Genomic DNA, 9,697 nt, shown 5'->3' on the forward strand with positions numbered 1-9,697 from the left:
TTACCTCTACATATTGATGTCTTTCCCGGGTTTGGCTTTGTTTAGTTGCAGTATGTCCGGACCAGGGGGAAGAGCTCTAATCGATCAATTGAGTGGCTCATAAAAATGATGAATAGAGGAAACACTAAGAGCAATGAGCATGACATGCACCACGCTTTTGTCACACGCTCTGTCTGTTGTTTGTCACTGCGTATTTAGTGGAAGCGTGCCCTGCATTTGAGGTAGGCAATGATTCATCACATTATCATCCGCAGGACTAAAAACAATTGTTTTTATGTCCTCTCAGATGATGAAATGGATTTGGTAATACCTTAAAGTCATAGGTGGCTGACTGAGCCAGTGGATCTGAAAGAGATATAAAAAAAAAATCTCAGCTGGCATACTTACATAATAAGGTCTTTGTATTTTTTTTCTATATTCCAAGACACCTATATGGGTTCCTTTTGTTTTCAAACACATCTGATCTTTTTGGCATTGTCCTCTGTCAGCCCCCCAACTTCAGCCCCACGCTGCTCCCCTGCTGAGCTGTCCTGTCGCGCAGCATGCATGTTTGACCTGGTCTTTCACAGGCTTTGCTCCTGTCAGGGTTCAGGGACTACGTTTGGGGCACCGGTAGTCACACAGCGTTTGGTTGGGTGTCACTCAGCTCCTTCGACTCTAGGCCACTCTCAATCATTCCCTCTGTGGAGGGGTCGGCCTCTGATTCCTCCCTGCCCGATATCTGACTCGGCGGGGCTCTCCGACTCATCTGATCGCCAAGCCTGATCTCTCCATGGCTGAGTGTGAATTTTCTGATTTGCCCTTGCAAATTGTACATCTTCAGGAGAGTCAAAGCAAGGAACCCAATTGCTTTTGGAGGAATATATTTCCTCTACAGCTGAGACAGTGTATTTTTGAGTCTTCTGTCCCCTTTTTTTCTTCGTCTTTAAATCGGGCAACAGAATCTGAGATACCAGGAGCCTCGTAGGGTATATGAATTCATGTATGAGGAATGCTGTTAGGAAAACCAAGTAGAAACCAAGTGCACTTCTTCCATTTCAACTTGTGGTGGTGTGTTTCTCTGTTCCTCAGGATTTACATTTCAGTCGATTTCTGCTCCCACAATTTCCTCCCCTTGCATTTCAGTGATGATCTGTGACAATTAACAACCCAACTTTTTTCTGAGTTTTTTTTTTTTTTTTAAAGGTTGAGGGCTAATTCGGGGGTCAAGCAAGACTTGCAAGCTGCCAGCCTTTTATTGTCTCTTAAGTCCCCCCTCCTCCACTCAAGCTCTTTATTCTAGGTCCCCCCTTCATTCTCTTGGACCCTGTTTTAGAGAATGGTCCAACTCTTCTTCTATTCTCGTGTGACCCTCTAACAACTAGAGATGGACAACTGGGAGCTTTGTCTTAGAAGCCTAACATTCTTTTCACATCTGCCTCTTGTTTTCAGACCCCCCCACTGCATTTAAATTTCAAACTGTCCTGAATCAACCTTCCTTCCCTCCCCACTAATAGCTCCCTTCCTCCCAGTTACTAAGCCTTTTATTTTCTTTCTCTTAAAAGGACCAACTGCTTCCTACTTTTGCATATTTGACACTCAGTTGTTGACTGTAAACCATTCTGTTGTATTGTGAGTATATGGAGCGCACATATGTTTAAAGCCTGTGGGCCTACGCCCCTGTGGCTTCCCAATTTCTCAGGGTACTTAAACATCTGTCTGGGCCAGCTTCATATTTAGCCCGAGCTGTGTGTTATCTGCCGCCATCTTACTAATCTGTGCTTAAAAATCACAGAACATTGGCCACTGGTCATGTGTGCAATGAATAACAAGCAGTGTTGTTGTCGTCGGTCCGCTTCCGTCTGTTCAGAAACTCCAAATACAGCGGCGCATTGTTACCAACGACTAAACTTGTTGTGCAGTTTCACCTAAGTCGCTGGGCATACAGAAAGCAAGCTGAGGTGGGATTGCCGGCAGTTTTCTGTTATGAGGCGGAGAGACAAAAAAGGAGCCCCCAGCTGAGAGGGGAGACCTCAACTCATTTAATGAGGAGAACGGCAGTCAGGCAGTCTCCCCACAGCCTGCGCCTTTGGTGTCTCAGCATGTTAAACACTCACAGCATGAAGCAAAATATATTAAAGTATAGGACTGTTATCGTCAATTTACACAACACCCCAACCCCCCCACCCTGTACAAGGAATCTACATTCTGCGTATTTCTCGTAGCAGGGGGTCTCTGCAGGCTTGGAAGACAAAACTGTCAAAGGCATCTCGTCTTTTGTCTTCACATTCCGACACATGACTCCTGTTGGTTGTGCTTGCTTTTGTTGCTGTGCAGTGATGACAAGGCAGGAGAAAGAATAATCATACTGTTTCAGCACTCCTATCTCAGACTGAGCCTTAAAATGATTGTTTATGTATAAATATGAACAACTTCAGCCACTGACGCAAACAATCATCCAAAGACACAGACTAAGCTTTGGCCATTATGAGATCAAACTGATAACCTTGAATGAAAAACACATGATCTAACTGCTTGTATTTAAAACCAAAAAGCAACTATTCTGCTTACTGCTGCAAAATCCTAGCAATTTACTGATTATTATGGCTTGATATAAAGAACATTTTGTTGTTTCTGTATTAGTTTTTGACACATTGTCGAAGATGTGTGACAAAAGCATTTTTTTTTTAAATACTGGCATTAAATTTCCACAAAATAATGATTAAAATTACTCTGTTTTGAACCACAAATTAACTCAACCAGTGACTGTGGTAAATCCACTCACATTTAGACATCATGTGGAAACAAAGCAAAATATTTCAGTTTTACGAAATATACCTATTTATGTGGACAGGGCTTAAATAAATTTACTGAGATGTTCTAAGCATTATAAGTGAATGTTCTAAGCATTATAAGTGAATCCATTTTCTTAAATGATTTAGTCACAGCTGAGCTGTTAAGTAGCTCATGCTTAATGGAATATTTTTACATTAAGGAAATTTTATTAAACGATTTTTCAGCTAATTTGGGTAGAATGACTTTATACTTTGTGACTTTTTTTTAAGAGACACCTGAAATACACATTTGTGCTAGTTTTAACTTGAACTGTGTGTACAAATCGCTTAAATAATTAATCACTACCAGATTAAGGCGATACAGCAGTTGCTGAAATAATGGCACCATATCTAGGTTGTGGTAGGTGCTTCGAGGTTTCGAGCAAGCAGGCCGTACTTCTGGTAGTACCTGCACTTTTAAATTGTACACCAGTTAAAGTATTGGCTTCTGTGATTTTGGAAAAAGTATTTGTCTGATTCGTAAAATAATCACCTCTGCAATAAACTGTCTTTTTTCAAATGTTCTTGTTTCAAATTAAGCTTCTTAGAATGTACTTATTAAATACATAAGAAAACTGAGCACATATTATATGAACCAAGTAAATATTTTAGTTAGAGAGGATTTTCAAAATATATCAGTTTATGCGAGGAAGCATAAGGATTAAATTGGATTATCATCATTAGGTACATATATTCTAATCTAAGAACAAAACAACAGGCACTAAGACTTTGTGCCCGGATGAGAACTCCTAATCCTATATACTGAGTAAAAAGCCTTACTGTGGAGACAATCAGCTTAAGGTCTCATTATAACGTATGGCCCGTGAGTGTGGGCAGTAGCCACTTCCCAGATATATTTAATTGGTGCCACATGCTCTAATAAAAAGCAAGTGGTAGAGTTTTGTGGCAATCCAATATGTTTGGTCTCTGTGATCAGCTTTCATTTGTCAAGCCTCACAACTGCACATTATTCCTCTGAAACTAAATACGCTGTGGCCGCGTGTGTTCTGCTCCTGTTAACCTCTCTTAATGGCTCTAAAATTAGAGGTCTCAGGTGAGGAGCAATGTCATACCAGATGAACTGATTATGGCAGGTTTAATTATAACTTTGGCGGCAAATGCGTGCGCTCCGCATGTTTTCTCGCTGATGAATTATTACGATGCCTGAGAACTCAGACAAAACAGATCAAGGAGCCTTCAGGCGCTGGTTATCCTCCAGCATGGAGGTGACAGCTGAAGCTGATTTGTGCGGTTCTGACTGTACATAACAACACAAATCCTCCCTGTCTTCTCTGTTGAGTTTTTCTTTTTTCTTTTACATTTGCCGCTAGTGTGAGCTGTATAAAATTTGCTCCCTCGAATCTTAAACAATCGCAAGCTGTAGACATACAACAAAACAAACACAAAAAAAAAAACAGAAATGGTGTTTTTCAATGTGGAAAAAATAAAAAGAGAAAACTGTTTCTAATGGGGTCCTGTGTGCCTTGTTGCCCGAGTGATGCCACATCCCATGGCGAATGTGCTAATGGTTCATGGGAGCAAGAGGATGGAGCTTAACCCAGCGGTGTAAACACACAGACAAAAGGGAGCCGTTAGTAGTGTGAAACACATGCCTGGGCGTGCAGGTAAGCATTGGGTTTCACCACACATGGCTCCACCACTGGATCCATGGTGGGGAGGAGGTCATCTGCTTTTGTAGCGGAATGAGAGCAAAACAAACTTTCAGGCTTATACTACCGAGACAGCTATGGATGAGGTGGGAAGGGGAGGAATTCTGGTTTGGAGAAATGTCAGCGAGAAGGGCGGGGGTGGTGAGGGTATAGATTGGAGAGATAAAGTGGTTTGTGGTCAGTCTCGAGACAGAGAAGTGACCATTTGTTTGGCAGTGTTTGTTTATTTGTCTTGGGCACGGGGGAGGAAACGGGCAGAAAACTTAAGGGTAGATGAGAGTGCTCTTACTTTTTAACCTCTATTGGAAGTGAAATTCCCCTGTTAGATCCACGTCAAGAATTCACATGAATAAATCCAACTTAGGTTTTAGCTTTTTTTTTTTTATACCAAAGTGCTTTTTCAACTTTGTTTACTTTGGAGAGTAAATCATACACTTTGCATACTATACATTTTTTCCCATTTTTGACTTCATTTTCCTTTTTTTAAAAATCAAAATAGGAAGTTCATTTCAGTTTATAAATTATTTGGGCAATCTTTTTAGGTACTTTGCAGTCAAGTGCTTAGCAGATGTGTCACGTGTGGCTTTCTAGCACTAGTTTTAATAAAACCGTGAGACTGCGTTGGTTTTCAAACTGTAACTGTCAGGGATTTTTGTGACCATTTAAAATATTTTCAAACATCAGAAAATATTCAGCTGTTAGAATCTTGCTTAGCATGATTCCACGAACCAGTCCATGTTTTTTTTTTTCTTTTTTTGTACTGTGGGACTGTAATATACATAAACTTTATGTAGGAATCATGATGTGCTCTGTCACACAGTTGGTAGCACTGTTGCCTTTCAGGAAGAAGGCCCTGGACTGATATCCTGACAGGATCTTTTTGCATGGAGTTTGCATGTTCTGTCCTGTGCATGTGTAGGTTCTCTACAGGTACTTCAGCTTACTCTGACAGTCCAAAAACAAGACTGGCTATTTTGCCTCTCTAAATTGTCCTTAGGTTTGAATGCCTCTCATACCTGTGTGTTTCTATGTTGCCCTTTGTATTCTGCCTCTCTCCCAATAACAGCTGGAGATAAGACCAACCCATTCACAACACCAAAAGCAGGACTAGACAATAGGTGAATAGATATTTTCTGGAATTGTAAAAAAAAAAATAAAAAATACACATATACATATGTTTAATGAGGTTAGTATCACTTAGCTATTGCTCATGAGGGAATGAACAGGGTGGAGCACATCTGTTTCAACACAACAATGCCTGCTCTCACCCTGCTCCCCCATCCTACTAGTGAAATGTTTAGTGTTTAGCTGCCATTAAGGGATTTCTCTCTTGAGGATTATTGACCTTCTGGGCTTATTTTAGTGGTGTGCGTGGGTTTGTAGCATTTCACAGCTTAAGGTTTGTCACATCTCTTCATTGGAATGTGAATGAAACATCAAGGGGCTTCAGAACGCGATTGTATTCCTCAGGGGCAAAGCACACGTGTGGACTAAATTTCATAACTGAACTAAATGATGTCTTTTTGGCCTTTGTTGCAGGGAAGAAGATCGATAATGAGCATCTCTGAGACCAGTTGTCTTGGGCTTTTCTGATCAGAAGCTGTTACCCACAACACTAACCTGCCACAAATCATCAATACTCAGCACCATGGCATGCAGCCTGCGGACACTACACACCTTTTGCTGGTTTCTCATCACTCTAAACCAAGTACACTCCACAGAGGGTAAGTATATCAGAGTTTTGTCTTTGCTGGCTTCTTAAAATTATACTGACTTATCATGTCTTTTTTTTTTTTTTTTGCTCTGAATAAGTTATATTTCAAGTTGACGCAGCTCCAGATTATTTTATTCAGCTGCCGCATGTGGAAATATAGCATGCAGTAACTCTGAACCAAGCCAAATCAGGCACTGCTTGTGTGAGTAATGCAGTTTTCAGGACAGCGGGCACAGACGGATAGAGGGGGATAATCTTGAGTGGTTTCATTAGTTGTTAAATTGTGATTTGTCTGAGATTTTCTGCTTGAAAGCGTCAGTTGTTCCCAGTGGCATCAGAGCTGGATCTGTTTGTAAATTCCTCGCTTTTTAATGCTCGCCGTCATGGAAATACACGCCGCAGATTTCACACCTCAAAAAACATCAAGCTCAAATGTTTTGTAATCACACTTCATTAAGTTTTGATTAAATCAGTCCTGGCTTTGTTGTAACCGCAAGTTTTACGTGTCCAATGTTTAACCACAAGGTTGAAAAGTAACACACTAAATGTTTTATGATTGAATTTAGAATTCTCCGAAGCTGGCATATTTTTTGTGTGTAATGTAAGTGGGGCTAATACAATTCTGTGTAAAGATGACAGCTGTCAAATCTCTGGCTAAGCCGTCATTTAAGTTCAGTAATCAGAAACTCAAGGGTGCAAGGTGGGATTTTAACAACACGTCTTATTGACAGTATAGCGAATCGCATTGGCGTAAATTGTAATAGCACATTATGCGCATACCATCTGGATGTCATTTGATCTTTCCTTTTAAAAAAATGGAAACATAATTCTCTGATCTCTACAGGCATCAATCAAATTTGAAAAAACTTCAGCCATAAAAAGCAGCTTTGCTCAGTTAAATGATTTCCATTAAATGTGACAGAATTTCTCAACCATAAAGTTGATCGAATATCAAAGTGTGCAGTATTATATAGATAATTAAAAATAGAAAACCAAGAAATCACATTTCCATGAGCTTTTTTTATTGAACAGCAGACACTGGCAAGAAACAACTTTTTTCAGTTCAAACTTGTCAATATGGAAACATTGAACTTTATTGTTTTTAATTTAATATTTTTTTTTTTATTGTTGAACATGCACAGTCTACATGATCCAAAGCAGAAAGACGTCAAGATTTTAACTGTTAATTTATCACAAGCCATATCTTTAGCACATTATTCACTCGTACTATCACATATTGCATGTTTTCCTAATATGGTGCAGCCCTAATATTATGGAGTGGAGATGTTTTTTTTTATAAGAAGACCGAGAAGATGGTAATAGCCTTTGGGAAAAGAATCGTGTCATTTGTAGGACAATCCTAAAAAAGTTTAAGGCTACAAAAGATTTAAAAGGAACATATCATGAAAATCCACGTTTTTAGCACTTAAATACATTTGTATGTACTTTGAGCATCTAGGAGTGCATTTATTTTCTCCCAGTGCTGTGTAGATATCTTTGTTCTATTTGAGTTATATTTTTCATTCTACTCAATTTTCTCTATTACCTATAACGTTTTCTAGTTTATTAAGTCACTGCATTTGCTGCGGAACTGCTAAGCTGGGTCATGACTTCCAACTAATCAGTTTTGTGAATCCGACATTTTTTCTTTTTTTTCTTGCAGCAATTTTATAATGTCCAAGTTCAGTTGCTCCAAAGTTGCAAGTAGACAAGTGAAAATGTTCGGTTCTAGCGCGCATTAGTCCACAAGATTCCTTACTTCGTCCCTCTTCATCAAAAAGCTCCTTCAAAGCGTCTGGTTAAATTTTATTTTTCTTGAAAATGTCCCCACGATAGTGGGGAAAGTCCCGCTTGTTTGAGCGAAGCACTTAAGGTGGAGTTCTTCAGCAACCTCAGCTAGTATCAAGAGGGATTTTCCAAAATACTTTTTCTGATTGAGGAGTCAGGTCCTTCTCTCTAGGGAAACGAGGGACACAGCAAAGTGGTAAGCTCCTAATGATGCTAAAATGACAGCAAAGCTCATTTTAGACCATGAGTTTTTGTGTGCTGATAATGACGTCCTGGTCTGGTTGATAGCCATCGAGTCTTCTGTTTCTGTTGGTGCTGTGTGTTAGTTTTTAGCTGCCTTTGTGAAGATAAAACTGACCTGCATGTTTGTATTATTTGGCTGTCGGTTGCCATTTTTGTCTTGGGGAACACTTGATCCAAATGCATTTGGTGATGTTCTTGACGTTCCCATTAGCTAACTCCTTAATTATGTCGAGACTTTGTTTACTTCATTCATATTGCGGTAATATTAATATTTTAATAGGTATCTCACATTCATGGATGCTGTAAATAAACTGTGCTCCACATTGTAGGTAGCTGGTATGGATGGAGAGGGTGTAAATACAGTAATAATACCATTGCGATGCATTCATTTGAGTGCGTGGTTCTGCAGATTGATGGTCTTCATTCTCCTGCTCTGGGTCAGATTCTGGCTCAAACATGCAAGGCTGAATAGACAAGTCTTTTGGTGACATTTGAAACTTTGGATTGAAAAATGTCTCTGCCAGTAGATAATTGTGTCACTGCTATGAAACTAGAAAAATGGCAGAATGTGGTGGAGTGGAACGCTCTGCGACCGGGAGGGGGGCAGGGCTCGAACACACGTCTCAGAACAGGGTAACCCAGGGGTTTGTGGCGCCACAATAACGAGGAATTCAGACCAAATCATTGCAGTTCTACTTTTCATAGACCATAAGGGAATGATTTACATGTGAAAAGGATGGATTTAAAAGGATATGTCCACTTTAAGACTGAAGCAGAGGTTCATCTACAAGCAGAACAAGCTATATTAGAATGATTTATTTGTTAAAATCGTGAAAAAAAACTAAATCTAATTAAACAGTTTTGCAAAGAATTAATTTTCTTTCCACACTCTCCGTCCAATCTGATTGTGGTTGAAATATTTTCAAAGAAGCTTCAGAGCAGGTAGAGACACACCCAAAACATGTGCAGCTATAATCCCAGAAACAAGGGCATCTATTAAATCAGAGGGTGAATACATACGCAAGCCACCCTTTTTAGATTTGTGTTTGTATAAAAAACTTAAAAACTGTGTGATTTTGCATCTATTTTCATGAGTATGTTCTACTGCTTTTGGTTTATAATGCACATTGAAATAATGGTGGACAATTAAACCTATGTGCAGGGCCGTGCAGAGACCACTAAAGGGGCAGGTGCTCAAAAAAAAAGGGCACATCTTACCGCCTTCTAGAATAGAATATTAACAAAGCCAGCAGCTTTCAGAGTTTAATAAACAATGATAAATTACAAAATTGTGACATATACAATCAAAGTTAAGGAAAATCTCTATATAGACCATACAACTATGCTATTTTATTAGTAATTTCTTTCTGCAGGTCTATTTTGTTATAGGAAAGTATTGCAATAATCAAACCCGAAATTTAGCAAGATATGTAAATCAGAGCTGGAGGTTTAGTTCTGATTTACATATT

The 9,697-nt window shown here is 39.4% G+C and overlaps 1 long non-coding RNA gene across 1 annotated transcript in view; it reads left to right on the forward strand.

Annotated features, from left to right (window-relative positions):
- LOC107834425 (uncharacterized) overlaps positions 1 to 9,697 on the forward strand; it is a 35,504-nt gene that overhangs the window by 16,661 nt on the left and 9,146 nt on the right. Inside the window, exon 2 of the long non-coding RNA XR_001660218.1 lies at positions 6,023 to 6,207. This is a non-coding gene — a long non-coding RNA (uncharacterized LOC107834425). The remainder of the gene's footprint in view (positions 1 to 6,022; positions 6,208 to 9,697) is intronic.

This window comes from Poecilia formosa, unplaced genomic scaffold, assembly GCF_000485575.1.
Source record: "Poecilia formosa unplaced genomic scaffold, Poecilia_formosa-5.1.2 Scaffold10, whole genome shotgun sequence".
Classification (NCBI taxonomy): Eukaryota; Metazoa; Chordata; class Actinopteri; order Cyprinodontiformes; family Poeciliidae; genus Poecilia; species Poecilia formosa.